The sequence below is a fragment of the Protopterus annectens genome, chromosome 4.part0 (genome assembly GCF_019279795.1).
Source record: "Protopterus annectens isolate FY-2018-M chromosome 4.part0, PAN1.0, whole genome shotgun sequence".
NCBI classification, from domain to species: domain Eukaryota; kingdom Metazoa; phylum Chordata; order Ceratodontiformes; family Protopteridae; genus Protopterus; species Protopterus annectens.
Window position 1 is genome coordinate 199,604,738 of NC_056733.1, and position 21,320 is coordinate 199,626,057.

Consider the following 21,320-nt stretch of genomic DNA (forward strand, 5'->3'; position numbering starts at 1 on the left):
ATATTTATTCTCAAAACTAGAAAAATTACCTTAATTAATATTTCATTATTCAAAACATTAACATCATCCAAAAGCTCCTTAATTTTGTTGTTAATAATCCTTATGACAAAGTGCAACAATTCAATGCCATGCCTATCAAACATGGCAAGTAGTTCGTCTAAACTTTACAATTTTCACAATGATGTGGATGAGGTTTTTGACAGCACTTTCAGTGCATGTTCTTTTATGATGCTACAGGGATTGTAGGGCTTTGGATAGTCATCTCAGGAATGACATTTGCACTAAATTTATTTTCTAGGATACTGGCAATGTCAACTGGGTCTGCATAGGTTTTGGCAAGTAGTATGAGCTCTGTACATCACTGAGTGTTGTTCTTAGTTTCTAACATAACTAAATAAGGATTTGTAATTGCCCCTTGCTCCAAAAATTTAACCTGAGTTCATGGACTGCCGTAGTAGAGCCAATACTCTTTTTAAAATTCTTAGTCAAATTCCTAATATTTTCCTTGACTTGGGGTCCTTAGATCTGCTATACATTCTAATGAGAATTTTTTATTGTAGATTGTATTTACATTTGTGGAGTATCAGGATGGTTTGCTTTTATATTTCCCATTGTATTTGGGACTAGGTGGGACTGCAAATTCTATATATTCATTTATGTGTGTTTAATACTCCTTGGAAAAACTATCTCCTGAGGCAATGCCTAGGGTGATGTTGTTATAATTGAATTTCAAGACTTCATTATAGCATATAAGGATATTTGCATACTTAAAGTCTTTGAATTCTGATATATTTATTTCATAGATTTTAGCTAGTCTGAGGGAAAAGTTTACTTGCTTATGGTCTGACTTAACTGGAGAGGGTGTTACTCGGAGAGTTGTATATGATCAGTCTATATTTTAAAGTATGGGTTAATATTTTGTCCATTGGTTGGGCTACTCACAATCTGGTCCATTTTAGATCTAAAAACATCAGAGCATATCCTATGTTGATACTGTAGGTACTATAATCAGTTTGCAGATGGTTCAAGTCTCCCAGAATGATAAAGTTCTTATTTATGAGAAGTTCACCTATGACTTCTGAGGTCATGGAAGGGGTCCTGTAACAGGTGATTAACTGGTAGTTGATGTTGCTTTGTGTTAGTTGGAGTTCAAAAGTTCAATGCTTGGGTCTCTGGGAATCTGTTTATAGGACATATGATCTCTGACTACCATGGTTATGTCACAGCAATTGCTGTTCAGTCTGAAGGCCCAATGTTACAGCTATGATGCCCTCATATGACAAATAGGCATAAATGTTTTCCTGAGTAAACTACATGCTAGTACTAACCTGGTGCGTTGACTATAGACACTGGGTTGGGTATCTGCAGCCCAACTCCCATATCAGAACCATCGTACAGCTGTCTCTGTGGCAGCAAGTGTAAGTGCAGTGAGATATTTGTTTTGCGGTTTGGGTTTGTCATAATGGTTATGGTCTTCACCTCATAGACACAAGGTACAATGTTTGATTCTGACCTTGGGTTATTGACTAGGCTTAAAATGGGCCTTCAGAGCAGCTAGCCTAGTATTCACCAATGAACCGATTAACCTAATCCCCAGATATGAGGGTTCTCTCACCTTTCTCAGAAAGCCATACCTGGAATTCTTCCACCTCCATGAGATAGCTCTCCGGTGGTGGTCTAACCCCATCCCTGTGATTAACCTGTCTCTGGTAATTTTCTGTGTCTCGGTCTTGGCATACAGTAACATATCAGTGATGCTGTAATGCACCTGTACTTCTTCCCTATTATGGTCTTCCACAGCACAGATGTAGTGCCACACTTGGTCATGAAAGGTCTTGTCCACATTACCCTTCTCAAGGATATGCCTGCTGTGTGTGCATAGAGCCTATGGTAACACCACAGCCACCTCTGGTCATCTCTGAATCACAGCTGTAAAATGATGTGTTATCAGCCCTAGTCTGTGGTACCATGCTTGTGTCTGCCCATTCATGGGCTAGGAGGTCATGTGTAGATGCCGGTCTGTGTTGGTAATATTTTGCATCACACAGCCATGCTGCACTTTAATATGCATTACATCGTACAACTTGTGGGTCTCTGGAAAACTGCACTTTTTTGCATTTAATTTGAGCCCACTTTTAGTGATGGTATGTGGATAGTTCTAACATTTTCCTACTCATTCTGATCATCAGAGTGGGCATGGTGTCTTCGGCTGCTAATTTCAAGTGGCCCTTGCCTGGTGCAGCCATAAAATGAAGGTATTTCTTCACTTGTTGCACAGAGATCATAAGAAAGTGCCTGCTGTGGGATTGTGAGGGTGCTCTATATAAAACTGATGCCTGGCACCAGCCTTACCAGGGTGTTTAGTGATGCAACCAGCATCATCCACTCTGGTGAACAGAGCAGGCATAGGTATAGTGATCTGCAGAGGCACAACCTGGATCTGCCCCATTAATGGAAGCCAGAGGTTAGGGAGTGGTGCCACCTTAATATCATATGCATTCAGTACATGGTCTGACACTGTACATTCAGCTTATCACTTGTATCTGTAATTGGTTTTGCCATTCAGGAATGTGCTACTGACTATTGTTTCTTTTATATTTTGTAATTGCCAAAGAGACTGAAGGCAGAGCAGATGGCCTGATTAAGGAGGTGTAATAGGCTCTCCAGGCACAAGCAGTGAGATAAGTGTAGCTTATTGCTGTCTGCATGGTACTCTTTTAATAAAGATCAACATGTACTAATGTGTTGTACTTGTTTCTCTGTTTTTTTCTCTTCTTACAGGGTCTGCTGTGGTGAGGCATGAGCCACCAAGCTTTGTATTATCCACCTTGTTTCCTGCTGGGCTCCAGCAGTTCCCAGGCCTGTTTCTCTACAGGGTAACAAAGGCCACCCTGTGGAAAGTGACCTAGAGGGCTTGCTTCTGCCTTCCATGGTCACCACATCTAAGAATGTCCTCCAGGATCCCCCTGGTCATCTGGTGGCAGGTGTGGCAGTTCATGAGGACAAAGGTGAATTGGTGGCTTTAGTACCCACATTGGCACACTGGAGCATCTCCTTGTGCTGCTGATTGAGTCACATGGAAAGCCATCCTCATTCTTCAGGCTAACAGAGGTGGTGCCCATCCATGATGTCAGCCATCAAGGTGACTAACATCTGGGTGAGTTCCCATCTAGGCTGGTCAGGCAGGCCCACCATACAATTCTTTCCTCCTTCATTGTATTCATCTTCCTTATGAGTCACTCATTGTCCCTGTTTATAAGCTAACCCTCCCCATCAACAGCTATCCATCCTCTGTTAGTTGCCTCTGGCTAGTGTCTGTACCTCCCTGTCAAAGTTTCTTCTGCTTTCCATGTTTGTTTGTCTTTCCCTGATTCCATCTCTATACTTTCCTTTAATAAAAATGGAAAGTGGATATCTGCCCCACAGAAAAATGCATGGCCTTCTCCCATCCCCACACACCTACTTACCCTTCATTTTGTCCTTCTGTGTGTGCCTGTGCTTGCTTTTCCCCATTTCTGCCTGTACTACCTTTGCTTTTCCTCTCCTCTTATATGATAAAAATATTTTAGCATTTTATCATGGTGGCCTTGTATGTAATGTTGTCAGTGCCAGCATTGCATCTGTGGGGTACGTCCTTACATGAATGAATGTTCATGGCATTGGGCAAGACACCTGCCTGATGCTTTCTCTTGTTTCACATAGCTATCAATGGCACAGCCTTTCCAACAGCCTGGTTACTGTCGCTACCATGGCTGTATTGTTTTAATGTACAGCCCTGATGCTGACTGCCATTACCATGGCTGTATTGTTTTAATGTACAGCCCTGATGCTGGCACAAGTAGACTGAGCTATTTCTGGTCAGAAAAAAGGGGATTTAAGGTGAATAAATACAGCTGTTATGATTTACTATAATGGCAATTTCCTATTAAGGCGTACTGTTTAAAGTAAACATAGTATGCACAAACTACTTTTTAGTGGTGTATTGTTTGATGGTGATATAACTTCATAAGTATTTTCTATAGGCTGATGCACATTATTCATTCATTTACATTTAATTTTAGGAGGCATTTACTTTTTTTTAGCCTGCAGAGTGATTTGCCAGTCCTAATAGGTGCAGTTTAATGCAAGTTTTCCTTTCTTGATTCTGGCTTTAAGAGATCTTTTAGCCTTTGTCAAGAGCCTTAAGTTGTAAGAAAACTTTGTATTGCCATTTTGATCACCATAACATAGAGCTGCATGTGTAGTGTTTCACCTATATTCCTTTGGCTCCCTGTTATAACCACAAGATGGCTCCCTCCTACTATGAGAGTATGAAGTTACAGCCATATACGCACAGAGATGTCTGACTGCTAGAAGAGACCCGGCTGAAGAATTGATGTCTGCCATCAGCTTTATCCCACTTGCAAGATTGCCTGCAACAATGATCGTATTATTCATATGTCTACTGTTAAGATGAAAGCACTTCCATAATTGTATTTTGTACTCATGTCTGGATTCTGACTGATCTCCAGAGGTGCTGCATCCTCACACCCTCGTATCCATCTTGGCTCCATACTTCCTTCTTCCTTCTCATCACCTCTTCCATTCTGTATTTGTATGTTTTTAACTTCCTTTTTGTTAATTGATGCTTCTCTTTCGAATCAGTTGCTTCAGCGGCTAATTGAGTCCAGGTCAAATGGGCTGTAGTCAGGGCTTTATCCTTCTACATTACAGGAGAGGCACAAAGGAACTTCCTTAGTGCCACGGACACATTTCACACAGTAACTACTACAGGTATTACTTGAGGAAAGGGTCATAGGTCAAGAGTCTACCAGATCATCAAAGTAAATAACTCATTTAAAATAATTAAAGGGGAGGTAACATGTTGACTATGGGACATGGTAGCAGACAGTAAAGAGGAGGAGTTAACAAGTGACTGATTGAATGTGGCAGTTATGGAGGAAATATATCAAAGACAGAGACTGTCAGCTGTACGGGAATAGGATTTAATATGCAACAGTACCTAGTAAATATAGAGAAATTGTCAATAATTGTCAATAATCTTAACACCATGGATAAAGAGGAGATCATGTACCAGTAACATGTGCTGCCATCTGTGAAAGCATAGTTACCATGCTGTTGATGTAATCTGATAACCATATATACTCATTATTACCTATGTGATATGAAATGTCATATGCCTCTAGTAGCCTACACACATTGTTACATTCCAAAGCATTTTCTGGGAAATCAACTAAAAAACATAACACAAAGAAATGCAAATATTTTTGTGAATACTAAAAGCTGTTACAAACAACGTTACCAGTAAAAAGTCTTATTTGCATTGATAATAGTCAGTACGATCACTGTCTTTACATCAGTGCTATCATGAATTAATATGAATACAGAACCAGAATGATAGCTTTATCTAATGATTCACAAACAAGCTGTCATATCTTGAGAATTGTACAACCTAGATGTATTTTGTCAATCTACATTTGTTAGCCAAACATAAGCTTTCACATGGCAAAAAGTTCCTTTCTATGTGCATGCTTACTAAGGTATTTATAGAAATATGAAGAATTATGTTTATTTGTATAACTAATAATATAAATAATGCTGAACATCTTTCAAGATGTGCAACTTAGAGTGCAAATATCAATGACAATTTTCTTCAACATCATCTAAGGTTTCATCAGATGCCATGCAATAATTTGTAAGTGACCAAGTTTTAGAAATATTAAATACATATGTACATATTTCATATTTTCATAATAACTAGCAACTACCTACCAATATTTCCAGTATAATGTACTGTAATTGCACATTGACAAATGTACTTTCCTTTCTCCAATCAGGGTATTTCACACTATGCCCCTCAGTAACATGTAGATCTCTCAATTATGAAAATATGAATGAAAATATGAATAAATAAAGGAAAATTAGTCATTAACTTCTCCATGGCAGAACAACTGAGATTAACAATCTTAGCATCTTTTCGTCAAGTACATCTTACACTTTCTAACACTGCCTAGTATTAATCTATGACTCAATTAGTTAAGGATGACAGGCCCAAAAAATATCTGAATGTCATAAGGAGCTATGGGTATTAACTGGAAGAACACAAAATGGTGCTACAGGCTTGAATGTGATAAAGGAGAATGTGAGTGATGAGTTCTAGAAGTCAAAAGGAAAGGAAAGTTAACATAACATGGAGAAAAGAGTAGGTCACGTGCCAGTAATGTGATCACGCAGCCACAAAAAAAAAAAAAAAAAAAAAAAAAAAAAAACAGAAAGTTAATTTACTAGTGATGGGATGATGGGAGCTGCTAACATGAAGGGGGGTTAATGCATCAAAAATGAGGTGTCACAGCTTAGAAGGAAATGAGTTACACTACCAGCAGTGCTGAGTGTCGCATGTGGGGAGCATTCGCATACAAAGTATGGGAGGTTAATGATAGGCTCTAACAACCACAGGGGGCAGGGATTTAATATCTAGTGACAGAATTTAGTGGCCTTAGAGGAAGGGATGTTAACATGCCAACACTGTGAGCTACCAGTCATGGAGGAAAGGGTGTTAACATGTGAAAACCAGCACCTAACATTCATGGAAAAAGGAACTTAACTCTGGTAGGCATGGAGGAAAGGGAGTTAAAGTAACAGTGATATGACAGCCATGGAGAAAAGGGAGCTACAATTTTGGGCCACTCTTTGGTGGGTCTGCAGTCGGGTTCTTCCTCTTTCGCATTCTTAAGATTTTTTTCCTCTAAAGTTCTTGTTATTAGGGGAGTGCATACACTATCCTGACAAACACCATGAGATATTGCTTTGTATTGGGAAGGTGCTCCTAGCATAGCAAGGATGGGACAAAGGAGGCAACTGCCTCGGGCACAAAATGTTATAGGCAGGATCTGGAGACTAGGTTACATTTTTTTCTGAACTGAAATGTTGGTACAGAGAGGCACTTCAGCATTTTTTTTTTTTTTTTGCTGTTCACTTGAAGATCTGTGGGCTGAGGATTGGCTTTATTACTGTAGGAAGCAAATTGGCTTCTGACAGTAATATCTGAAGACTTTTTTTTCTCTTCCTCTTCACTTGAAGAGCTGGGGGTATGTGGATTTGGTGGTCTGTGATGACTGGCTGCACAGGGCACTAATTGAGCCAGCTATGCCTCTTAACCCCAACCACAGTTGTAGTAAGGCTTGGAAACCTAGGATATGGAGGGTCCAGTAGATCTTCTTATGTAAGGGTCTGTGACTAAGGCTGTACTGTCTGTGGTTTTGACTGTACTTTTCAAACAACTGTCTGAGAACTTTCTATGAGATTGAGAGAACTTATCTTTAACTATCATGGCCTTATGTCAACATTGGGCCCAGTGCAGGATTCTCAACTGAGGCTCATGACACCGTTTTGGGACTGTCTTGTGGCCTCCATTCTTCCTCCCATCCCAAAATGACTTATTGAATAGTGGGCTAAGAAAGTAGGAAAGAAGATTTTGGCATCCTTGCCCCCATGGGGACATTTATCATGGAGGCTTTACATGCAAACTCAAAGCACCTTGAATGTACTCTTACAGCTCCCAAAAAGTAGATGGTCTCCATAAGGCCCCTACTGACAGGAGATTTTAAGCAAGCATCTTTGTGCAGACTCCTTTATGATGTCTTTGGTGCAGCACAGGACTTAAGAGACTACAACATTCCTAACTTTTCACCAGATAAGGAGTGTAAATTACTGGAAAGGGTGTACAAGACAGTATTCTCCTCTGCAGCACTAGCCTAAGATCCCATCACCTTTGTCTCACTTGTTAAACTCCAGTCACCCTAGTGTTTAATGTGATGGCAAAGCTTTACTCCACCCCTGATTCTGTGCATAAAAATTAGTCATTTGAGAAGGTCTACATTTTGCACAGTGGGATGATTGCACTGATGCTATGTATAGGGCTGCAAGCTCAAGCATGTGCATATACAGGATGGCCTCACTGATGATCTTCTCCTCCTCTAAGAAGGACCTCTGGCAGTGCATTCTGGAGGTCTCATTTAAATGGAAAATTTATTCAAACAATCTTCTCAGGACCTGGTATGTTAGCCACCTCTATCTCTTTAGGAATGAGCCACCTTCCTAAAGAAGATGATGCCTTCTTGCAAACTGAAGAAGGTCCTTAAACATCATATTATCTTATATTCTTTGGTAGTGCAGGGTAAATTACTCAAGAGATTAATCTCACCAACCCAGCATTTGTAGTCTTGAGTATATGAAGCTTGTGGATTCAGGAGAGATGTCTCATTTAGAGTTTCCAGAAAGGAACACTATGGAGACTGACCTGTTTGCCACCTGGGATCATTTAGTTATCCCTGCCAAAGGGAGTTCTCTGAGTTTGGCCTACCTTGGAAAGCCATTATTATGGAGTATTGGTTGGTGAAGTGGCAATGGTGCACCCCATCACAGAGCCTTTAGATACTTTCCCAAAGTGGTCCAGTCACACCCAAGACCATCCTAACTGAACTGTTGTGATAGTCCTAGTCTCTGCTCTGCAAGGGTGTATAGATTTCCCCCTCCTCTGGAACAAGGCCAAGGGTCCTACTCCCATTTCATCTTAGCCACAAAAAGGATGGTAGACTTCTGTCATAATGTGGTCCTTTCAGTCACACATTTAGTATGTCAAGTTCCATATGTTGAGTCTCCATTGGATCATGCCAATTCTGCTGTTACTTTGCATAATGGATGCCTTCTAACAAATTATTGCCTGGAATCCTTACATGTTTTGGGTTAATCTCACTTATAGTTCAGTCTGTTACTATTTTGACATTCCTCTTAAACCAGAGTGTTTACCAAGGTGTTTGCCATGGTGACCAAAGTCTTACAGGAGAAACAGCTACATGTGTTCCTATAGATCCATTACATGGATGATTGGCTTGCAGTGGGTATCATCTATAGACTGTTTCATGGTATCCTTTGTGTGCATACTTGTATGTTTGCAGTTCCTGGGATAGTCATATACTGGGAGATGTATTCTCAGCCCTCATTTTAGAAAATTACATTCACCAATGTGGAATTGGACATGTTTCACTGTTGGGCATTCCTGCCTCTGGAGAGGGTCAAGGAGAGCATGAACATTACTGCCTTGGTGAAAACATAGTAGAGTGTCCAAAATTGGAAGCTACTCTGTCTTTTGTGCCTTTTGCCCTCCACAGTCTTCGTGAAATTTGCATGTCTGAAGATGTGTTTATTGCATTGGACTATGGGTGCTAGTGGCTGCAGAGTGACCACACACTCATGGATTTTCACTTAGGCATATGCTGCCTGGTCCACACCTATCTTTAGATGGATGTTCTTTCCCTGCAGCTAAACATATTATATTTGCTAATGATGATTCCTTCAGTGGTCATGGTTCTAGGGAAGTATCCCCCCCCACAGAGGAGCTCTACATCAATTAGTTTGAGCATATGTACATTTATGCTGGCTGCTTAGCATTCTGGATGTTAGCAATGCTTCTGGGAATCTCCAGATTTTGACTGACAGCTAGTTCATTCCGTGGTGCCCAAAGAATGAATGCACATAGTCACATCTCTTTTCAAACAGCACTTGCTTGTCATAAACAAAATACAGCAATGTCTAAATACTTCACTTCGTAAATAAAATGTGCATGCTGGCCCACTTTGTGAGCCATTCATCAAATACTGACCTGAAGCTTGCAGACTCAGGAGCTGTGTCTGGTTCATATGAGGTTTGTGGACTCAGGAGCTGTGTCTGGTTCATATGAGGTTTGTGGATTCAGGAGTTGTATTTGGTTCAAATAAAGCATGTGGACTCAGGAGCTGTGTCTGGTTCATATGAGGTTTGTGGATTCAGGAGTTGTATTTGGCTCAAATAAAGCATGTGGACTCAGGAGCTGTGTCTAGTTCAGACAAAGGCTGAGGTCTCTGGAGCTGTGGGTTATTTAGATGAAGCCTGTAGATTCAGGGGCAGCATCTGATTCAACTAAAGATTTTCTGGTTCAGAATTTCCAGTCAGGGGCACTCTGGAGACTGAGCTGCTTTATACCTGTAAATATATAGTTATCCCTTGCTCTGCTTGGTGCAACATGGCAAACAGAAGTTTACTTTTGACATATTCACAATTCTGCTGGAAAGGAGAGTCATGTATGCCTTTCTTTGACTCCCTCGGATTACCTGCCTCATCTCAAAATTTAGAGAAAAATAGAAATGTACTTTTGTCACCTCCCCTGGTGTCTGAGAAGACTGTGATTTCCTTCAGTTATTCTACACGCATGGTGCACGTCATCTTTTTCTGCACATTGTGAGCTTGTGGAGGGTAGGATTTTGGCCCACCATAAGCTGGTGAAAAACTTTAGTAAGGGGATTGTACATTTTTAACAACCTTTTAAAAACTGTTCCTCTCTCTGGGATTTGAACCTCATGATCTACAGGGATGTTCATTTGCTATTCAAACTCATTGCGTCAGTCTCACTGCCACTGAAGTTCTGTTGTTGGAGATTACTCTTCTTGGTATCTGTCACCTCTACTCATAGGTTCCTGTAGCTGCAGGCTCCAGTGTTGGCTTTGCCTGATGCATAGTTTCACCATCAGACAGCTCACCAGCAGTTGGAAACTACCTTGCCAAAGCCCATACCTCCACAGGTGTGGCCTCTTCCACTGATTGCTTACAAGATATGGACATTAGCTCTATGGTCACTTGGCTATTGGTTCACACTTTCAACAAGCACATTTATTTGGCACTTGATTCCAGGCTTTTTCCACTACTTGGGATTTTGCACAGCTGTAAGATGCACCAAAGAAGATCTATGATCTTAACTACAACAGCTGTATTATTCAATCACTTAATGTTTGAGGGTATCCTTCCTGGTGGGTTACAGATACCCCTCCTCCCTTCCATGTGCTTATACAGCCCCTCCATCCAGCAGCTGCATTTGAAGTTCCCTGCAAGCTGGGTAAGTATGCCATTTGTTAGACGTGTGGGTGTAAATTCTTCCTTGTTTTGTGTGCTTGCTCAGAGATTAGGTGTGAAGTTGAAAGCCCAGAGGCTAGAAGCACTTTCATAGTGTTGTACATAAAGTCACTACATGTGCTGGCATAGTGGGTATACATGTCACTGTATATGGAAGCTTAAAAAAAATCCAAATGATCATGGAAGAGAAATAAATGCAGTTACAGACTCAACATTGACGGAGCTCCCTCATAGACTCACCGATATAGTAAGAACATATCTGTCACATAACATAGCAGTGCCTTTAGTGACACAGAGGAAAGCAAAATACCATGGCACTCATATTATCTGGCAGTCAGTGAAGAGGGGATTTAACTTGTCAGTGGTGACATGTGGCATGTGCGGGGGAAAGGAATAAGAAGAGCTCTAAGTGTATGGGTAGTCAGAAAAAAGATTCTTCTAAGCTTTCGTTAGGTTGCATGTATTGGCTTTAAACAATATGGGAGATGTTTCAAGTCTAGCAACAAATATTATTAAATACAGTTGACAAACCAATATGATAAAGGGCCTGAGGCTACATAAGGGAATGTAAAGTGGTATGTGAAAAAATATATTTTCATCATGGTTAGTTCAGATAGTTTAAAAATCCCTTAGAATATGACTTGGTATAAATAACTTGTGTATGAAGTCATAACTTTTTAACTTCTTGAACTGATTATTAAGCTAACTGAAATGAAAGCAATTTTTGTTAGTTGAATGTATTCAAAACACTTTCTTGCTGTACAAAACTTGCTCTGCCTACTGTGTGACCCCCCTGCGCATAATAGCAACCATGCTAGACAGACAAAGAAAAGACATATGATTCAGGAAAGTTTGTCATTTACTGTTTAAATAATATGATACTTCATGTGTCTAACTAACTCCACTTCCTTTAATATGCTGATAAATACAACACAAACTAAGCATATGAGATGTGGGAGACATAAATTGAAAGCTGACTATTTAATACAGCACACAGTGATTGAAACTGTAGATTCATTTAAGGACCTGAGTATATGGGTAGATCCAGCTTTAACTTTTTCTAATCATAACAACCAATTGGTTAATAATAGTTATAGAACTATATGTTGTATTAAACGTCTAGGAAATCAGAAATAGTGAAGTCATTGTTTGTTAGTTACATTAGACCCAAATTTGAGTATGGAATAACAATATGGAAACCCTGTAAGAAAACAAGCATGAGTAAACTGGAAAGAGTACAGCAGAAATGTACCAAGGGTATCCATGGATGTGGAAATTTAAGTTATTATGAAAGACAAAACATTTGAACTTGTACAGTGTCTCTTAAAGATATCTAAAAGGATATCTTATTTGGGTATATAGAACATTTAGAGACAACTATCTCTGTGAATGTTTGGGGTTATCAAAAACTACTAGAGAATCATCAGACAACCTGTGTAATATCAGCACAGGCAGAAAAATTTAGAAGATATGCAGAAAAATATAAAAGAAAAGTAAAAAAGAAGCAATTTATTGATGATCCAAAAAAGTCAGAGAACTGGGAAACAAGACAAAAGGAACTGAAACACCACCAAAAAAAAGAAGAAATGGATACATTTTGGAGAAATGTCTATGAAGATCATGTGAAGCATAACAAAGATACTAAATGGATAGAAGAAGTGAAAGAAAGAATAAGAATTTCAAATATATAGGATATAGAATGAGATGAAATAACAGTCAGAGAGATTGAAACAAAGTTAAGAAAGCTCCTAACTGGAAAATCCCAGGCCCAGATGCAATACCTAACTTCTTGCTAAATGTATTAACATCTTTACATGAAGATTTAGACAAGAGTAAGTACTATTTATATGGGCACCCTAAACAGACACCAGTCTGGTTAACAACAGGAAAAGCAATGCTCCTACTTAAGAGTGAACCTGCGAGCTATCATAAAAACATATAAACTATACAATGGAATTGATGCCAACAGACTTTATAGTCATTTAGAAGAAAACTCAATCATGGCAATAGAACAAAAGGGTAATCAAAGAAAGTCATATGGAACAATGCATCATTTGTCATTAAATAAAGCCATAATGGAGAACAGTAAAAAGGGGAAGAATCTAAGTGTGGCATGGATAGACTACAAAAAAATATTTGACAGTATTCCACATTCATGGATAAACGAGTGCTTGAAAATGTATAAGATACACCCTACACTGATCGATTACATTGCATCAAGTGGGAATGGAAATCAAACCAGAAGTAGATAAAAATCAGGCAGCAACTAAATGTGCCAAACAAAACAAAACAAAAAAAACAAAACAAAAGAAGGACTATAATGTGAAGGATCAGCTGAGAATGCAAGAAATGCAGAAAATGCATAAATATAGTTGTAAGTATAGAAAACTCTTGGAACAACCTTATGTTAATCAGCATCAAATGCAGGAATGGTTAAGGAGAGGTGAATTTAAACCAAAAGATGAAAGGGCAATATTGGCAGCCTAAGATAGTGGACTACATACACATTGGTTTACAAAGTCCATTGAACATGTGAGAGAAACAGTTAAATGTAGGTTTTGTAAAACAGAATTGGAAACAGTCACACATCTTGTTCCTGGTTGTGATATACTAATGGCAGAAGGACTGTACACTGAAAGGCATAATAATGTGGCAAGACTGTTGCATTGGGGATTGTGCAAACATTATAATATTGAAGTAGCTGAAAAACACTGGAAACACGAGCCACAAAGCATTATAGAACATGATGTTTATATCACATGGGATCACTCATTACCAATAGTTAAAAAAATAGATGCGAGAAAATCAGATATAGTACTCCAAGAAAAGGGGACAAAAGTAGCATTGATCATTGAAATTGCTACACCCAGTGACTATAGTTTCTTACATACAGAGAGACACAAAGCCATAAATACCAGGATTTGCAGGCAGAAATGAGGGCAATGTGGAAGAAGGATATGCAGACAATTCCAATAGTAGTAGGAGCAATGGGTCTTATAAAAAAGAATTTACAATTGTACTTAGATATGTTAATGATATATGTAACTCCATACGAATTGTCGAATAAGTCATTACTGGGCACATTGCAAGTGCTGTGAAGAGCACTTCTGGCTAACATCAAAGATTGAAACAATAGTAATTTCATAAACTTTAATCGTACTTTGACTTAGGAATGGGGTACATTCTTGTCATGGTATCAGAAACCCAAAAGACTTGGAGAAATTAAAAAAGAAAGATTCCATAGGAATGAGAAGTGTACTGATTGGTTCATTGAGAGGTCAGTTGATGCATGATGGAACAGACTACCAAATTACATTAAAGCAAGTACTAGTTTAGATATTTTAAGAACAGCCTGGACACTTATTATGGGGACAATTGTTTTGGTATATTGTTAGGCTAGAAGGGCGTTAATGCCTTTGCTTGAAATATCTGTATTTATGTATGTATGTATGTATGTGTGTATGTATGTATGTATAATATATATGTATGTATGTATGTATGTACTGTATATATGAACAACAGCCCTTATTTCAAGGGGCTATAAAACCTGGTTTTATAAAACTAGCATGACAGACATCATTGTGATGGACTTCTATTCAGGTGTTCTTTAAATTCTGCAGCTGTACCTTTTGTGACAGGAACATGAGGAGAAATGGATTTGGTGTTACATCTACTAATTTACTGTGCATAATAACCATGTAGATCCAGGAGGCTGTTTGTTCCAGTTACTCTTATGGCATAGCATGTCTGTTCCTTTAGTAATTAGGTAAAAGTTTCATAGAAGTAAACTCAGTATTGCTTGTAACTTAATATTAATTATGAGAGTTTGCTTGCAGATATTTTTAGAACTTTCTGAAAGCAAGAGTGTGCGTGTGTGTGTCCCTGGCTGGCAATGGGGTTAATAACTGTTTAGCAGTGCAAGTGTTGCAGTTTATATCATACACAGAGTCTATATAAGTTTTCATCTTTTTGATAAAGAGGCAAAAATGTGGAGAGGGCTGTATTACAGACAGAAAGTTACTGTCAAAACTACATATATATTTCAGTGCAGAAAGTGTATCCCAGTATGTGACATAATTATGCTTAATATGCATTTTATCGGATTTACTGTTTAGACTTCTAGTTTCACTTCAAAAATAGCTATCTGACAACATTCTGTGTTTATTATATCATTTTGTTGTGATCTTTCAGAGCATAATGTGTTTTTTCAGAAATGTTTGTAAGATTCTGAGTTCTGTGTAATGACTTTTCTTAGGCTTCGTATTGTAATTCTAAGTCTTGTAATTGTGGGTTCCAAAATTATAGACAAACAAAAAATATGAAATTGCAGAAGAAATGTGAATGCCAGCCATCATTGCTCTCTTTTAAATGTGCTTTTTTGTGAGGGGAGACCTTTGTACCTCTCAGTGTGGGGGTTACACCCTCACATCCCCGCTACTTAAATATGCTACCTCTTAGATCACCATACCTTTGAGAAACGGGAATACTTTGCAATATGGTGATATCAAACTTAATAAATATAAATCTGCATTTTCTTACAATTCAGTCTTGCTATTCCAGGGCTCACACTAACGAGTCTCAGAGTTACAAAGGGTTACCCCCATTTTTTTAGCTTTGTAGTTCATTTTGTCTAGAAGAAAAAGAATGGGAACAAAGAAAAACTACAACATTCTGCTTTAGTCATCCTCCAAGTGTGGAGTAAATGGTTCTACTTTTTCATGTAGTGGTCCTCAAATGTAACATGTGGCTCATGATACTGGTGCTGGCTGGATCCAGGCAGTGATGTAATGGACAATGTGATTATCTAAGGTGAAGTATGTTCTACAGGACTGGTGATGCCAAGATGTGAAATAAAATGTAGCCCACACACCTGCTGATGCTGCTGCCATCTCTGTCCCATTTCTGGTTTATGTAACAGAGACTGGAAGTGACAAGGATGCACAGGTGAATCTTCGAAACCTGTATGGCTTTGTGGTTGTCTATGATCTACTTTTTTGGACTGACTCTAGTTCCAGTGATGATCTGGGTTCTATGATAGTTCTAGATCCACTTCTGATCTGGTTTCTTTCTTTAGCTACACCACTGATCTGGGTCCTGTGATAGCCCTAGAGCAGCAGTGATCGTTTTGTTCTGACTGTAGACCTTTTGTGTATTTTGTGTACTGTCTGCTTGCAAACTGCTTGGAATTTGGACCCAATCACAATCAGAAAAAGAAGAATGCAGTATTCTTCCATGCAGCACAGAGTCTATCATCTACTCATTTTCTGAAGGTTTGGCCTAAACACCACAATGCTAAAATCCATATCAAGTAAGTCCTACTATTAACAAACCAGGCTTGCCCACTCATGTGGTTATAGTGAATAAAAGTAGTTATCATAGCACAAAGCATCAGGCAAGACATAAAAACACCACTCAAATTTAATACACTTTAAAAGCAAATGTCATATGAAGCGCTTTTCATCCAGCCAGTTGACCAGACTTCATCAGATAAAATCAGGTAATTTAATACGACTTTTAAATAAGATATACACCCCACCCCTCTTGTCCACTCACCAATAATAATTGCAGGACTTTGTTTCATACAACAAGTAAAAATTCACCTTACAACCCAATTACTAAGAAGACCTGTAATTGCAAGTAGTCAAACTGCCTCACCAAAACAAGTCTTATAAGGTATAAACAAGTTACAACTGGGATTAGTATGACAGAGTTTCTTTTTACAATATTCACTGACTATATGTTTTATATACTTTTTGGTCTCACAGTTGAATTTTTACTTGTTGTATGAAACAATTAAAGTCCTGAGATTGTTATTTGTGGGCGGACAAGAAGGCTGGGGTGGATATCTTATTTAAAAGTTATATTAAATCACCTGATTTTATCTGATGAAGTCTGGTCAACTGGCTGGACGAAAAGCACTTCATATGACATTTGCTTTTAAAGTGTATTAAATTTGAGTGGTGTTTTTACGTCTTGCCTGTGGCTTTTTGTTTATTGGCTGTTTGCATTTTACCCTAGTTTGTTCATAGCACAAAGCATAACATATAACAGACAAATGAGGATCTATAGATGTTTGTGCATTCATATGCCAGATTTAAGCATAAAAAGTGGGAAAGATGCTTAAGTTGACTTCAGGAAATACAGAATGATGCTTTCATTTTTTATTCCAGCTTTCTCCTTTGTCTATCAAACTTGTCTAAGGTAGTAGACACTCTCTCTCTGCTTTTGCTCTGACTAAATAATCCTGTATTTAGCTGTTTTCTCTGCTTCAAGCATGACCAATGCTGTCATCTCCCACGCAACAAATGTAAAGCTCTCAACCTTCATTGCAGGATATTGAGCTTAATTTTGATATAACTATACAGTTTGAGATTTAACTTTGTTGATATGCACAGATGGACATGATAAGTCATTACTGACAGCTGTGTATTACGCCTGTGCTACATTTATTTAAAGTTTTGCCTGTTCTTTTGTGTTTGGTTTTAGAACAGTGTTGCTGTGTGGAGAAGCCCTCCATGCAAAATAATTTCATAAGAAGCTGTTTTCTTCCCTTCTGTGCTTTGGCTCCATATGTATATATTAAAGGGCCAAAAATGGATGCTGCTCCTTTAATAAAACAAAGGGGCTATTTTTACAACCTTTTTTGTGATGGTATACAATTATAGTTACTTTGATGCTTTAAAGCAAATGAAGCTGATTTTCACAGTGTCTGCCTATATACAATTCACTGTATGCTGCACATTTAGTATGCAGGATGCATCGCTAGAAGAACGTTCAAAGAACATTAATAACTCAGGGAAGTAGCAGAGGAGGACAGTTGGTATATTTAAGTAGGGGGGTGTTCCGTGTCTTCGATATTTTGTGGTTTCCTGTTTTTATCTTTCGACTACATAATACAGACACTTCAGGGCCTAGGCATGATGCTTGGCTGACCCATGTTTCTTGTGTTAAAAGGGGGCACTAACATGCGGGCAAGAGGTGAGGTGTTTGTATGCTACCAAGGTTTGAGTGTGTTAGACCTTTGAAGCTTTGGTATGGAGTTTTTTTAGTACCTCAGCATATGTGAATTTTGTGCTAGTGCTGTGTGTTTCTGAGGTGCTCTGTGTGTGTGTGTGTGTGTGTGTGTGTGTGTGTGTGTGTGTGTGTGTGTGAGAGAGAGACTTCTGAAAACTATATTTCTTGACAGATATGCACCAATTTAAGTGAGTATTTACAGCTTTCAAAACAGACTTAGTATATGGCAATAGCAGAGGGTAGTAGTGAGTGAGTGTAAGGCAGTTGCTGAACTCCTTCACAGCACCTAGTGCTAACAGTCTGCTGACAGATGAAGTAAGGGCAGACTGTAGTCCTCTGGTATGCAGAAGTCTGGTAGTCAGGTAGAGCCCAGAAAGGGTCAAATGAGTCTTTGGCAGGGTCATGGACTGCCCCCCCCCCCCCCCCATCCCAGCTATACCAATATCCAGTTACTTGACTTATGGAGCCAGTTATCATAAAACACTGTACAAACCTGTCAGTGCACATACTATTTTCTACTTTACTTTTACACTGGTCATAGAGATGTAGATTTAATTTAAAGCATTTATTTCAAATGTTATAGTGAAAACCCTAACAATCATTTACTAAACAAAACAAACCACTCTCACCTTGAAAACTTAGTATGAACAGCAGTAAACTTTGTCTTCTCTTGAAACTCACATTTGTTGAAAATACACTGGGAGCGCATTAAACTACAACAGACCTGCTGAGATTCATAGTCAAATAGCATAAAGTGAAACACAATTAGGGGTTATGTGAAGGTTGCAGAAATTCAAAAGACAAATGTGTGATACATTTGCTAATGGCCTTGGTCATCTGACTGGGTGCAAGTGTCCCTTTTCAGGGGCAGCCCTTGTGATCTGTCTGATGAAGTTACTTAATCAGAGTCACACTGAAGACAAACAAAGGCTGAGGGACTCCAACCCTGCACTACAGGAAGCATTCATGCACTACAGGACATAACTCATTAACAGATTATAGCCTTACTCGTCTATACTAAATGCCAAACAGACTATTGAAGCATTGAACATTGAACACTTCATATCCATGTGACTGCAAAAAACAAGCAAATCAAAAATGTATTTATAGTTAAACACAAGACTTCATGCTGTGCAGTGTTGTGTCTTTTGGCTTTTCCCGGTTAGGGGTCGCCACAGTGGAACTCCGGTCCGCTAATGATTGGCAGTAGATTTTTACGTGCCGAGTTGCCGGCTCTGATGCACAATCTTCAACGAAGGTACGCTCATTCACGCATGTCTCCACACAGAAGACACTCTAGCTGAGAATTGAACAGGACAACGCCTTACTGTGAGGCGACAACACTACCGCAGCACCACCACTGCAGTCATTGTATACACACTCTAATAATAAACACACTGTCAATAACAAAATAAGGAAACGGAGGATCATACTCAAAGAGCAAGGCTCATATGATGTATTTAAACACATGCACACATATACACACACACACACACACACACACACACACACACACACACACACACACACAGACACAGACACACACACACACACACACACACACACACACACACACACACACACACACACACACACACACACACACACACACACACACACACATACACATTTCAAAATTCTCCCTGTTCCTTGTTCCAAGATCATCAGTGCAATCTGTAAATAATAGCAATCTGTCAAGTCCATAGCAGTGATCTGTTTCAGCAGCTCATCACACCAGTGATTCCCGATCTGTAAATAATAGCGATCTATTAGCTCCATGAATAATAGCAGCAGCAAATCATCACAAAGTGATTCTCAAGTGATCTGTTTGCTCTAGGAATCAAAGCAGGTTAAGCAATAGTAAATGTAAAGGTGTAGCAGCTCATCACTTCAGCAATTTTCCTGTGATCTGATAGCCCTGGGAATTGTTGCAGCAGCAGCTCATTACACCAGTGAATCAGCAATTAATTTTTTGAGTGATTCACAATAGCAGGCAATCAGGCATTATAAAATGTCCTTATTCCATGGAGCATTTCAAAAGTTACTAATTCTAATACAAGTTCCTTGTTCTAATCTAGGAATAGCAGCAGCTCATTATTGGTATTGGCTTTTATTAAACAAAAAAGACAGCCCTTTTGGCACAAACGTTGTTTTAGCTCCAGGATGTCTCTCACTGGTCAAATGCTTTACCTCTAAACCAATGAGAGACTGGAACAAAATAGAGCAGTTGCACAGATCTGATTTGCAGCATCATGGACCCAGACAGTTTACTGAGCTGGGGATGGGATCTTTATATCATCATCATTATTATTATTTTTAATGTTTATGGGGCCCCCTGCCAGCACCAGCCTTAGGCAGCTGCCTAGGTTGCCTTGTGATGGATCCAGTCCTGTAGCCATGTACAATGAATTTAGAAGGAATTATAGGTCATCTGGTTAGTGGACTACAATTGTTTTACATTTATTTATTTATATGAATTTGTCAACCGGAGTAGAACATTGATCACGAGCGACCAATTTCAGTTTCAGTCCTGGAAAAAAAGTACAAGTTTGCTATATACAAAGACAAAACAATACAATTGTTGAGAATATGCAATATAGCTGCTGTTCAGAATATAGATACTCAAAAGGGCAGTATCAGAATGCTGACAGGTCAAAATATAGACAGAGGTATTTGGATTGCTATTAGGGCTGGGAATGTGTTTGTGTGAGTTATTTATTTATTCACATTTATTGACATTTGTTTATCAGGAAAGTCTGACTGGGCACAGGTGCCTTTTTTCAGTGGTGGCGCGAGGAGAAAATCTCCAGGGTAACAAATTGAATGCATTCAATATTCACAATAACAAATTTCATAATGCAGTTACTGTGTATACATAGCATAAAAGTCAGTTTAATAAAATTTGTATTGATATTCAGAAGCATTAATATACAGCACTCTACTGAGAATTTATAAGATAGGTATGAGTAATTTAAGAAATATATTAGAGTAAAGTTTGTGCAAGTTCTGCTTTACATTTTCTAATAGTTCTTTTAAGTTTCTTGCTTCCATGTATCAGTGTGGTCTTGAGGTATGGGATGGGGATTTCTTCACACTTTTCCTGATTCTCCTTCTTTTGTTATAAAATTAATACAGAAGTTCAACAGATATGTTTATTCCTGAAGTTACCATTATATGTAGAGTGGATAGGTGCTGAATTTTCTAGGCAACTGTGTGAATTTTTTTTGAAGGTCTTTTACACGTGGGAGTAGTTTTTTTTTCCTAGAGATGTCCCTAAAGATGATCTTATTGGATGCTTGAGTGGTACTTCTAGGCCTAACAGGTAAAATGACTGAATTGTGGTCAGATGTAACCAAGGGTGA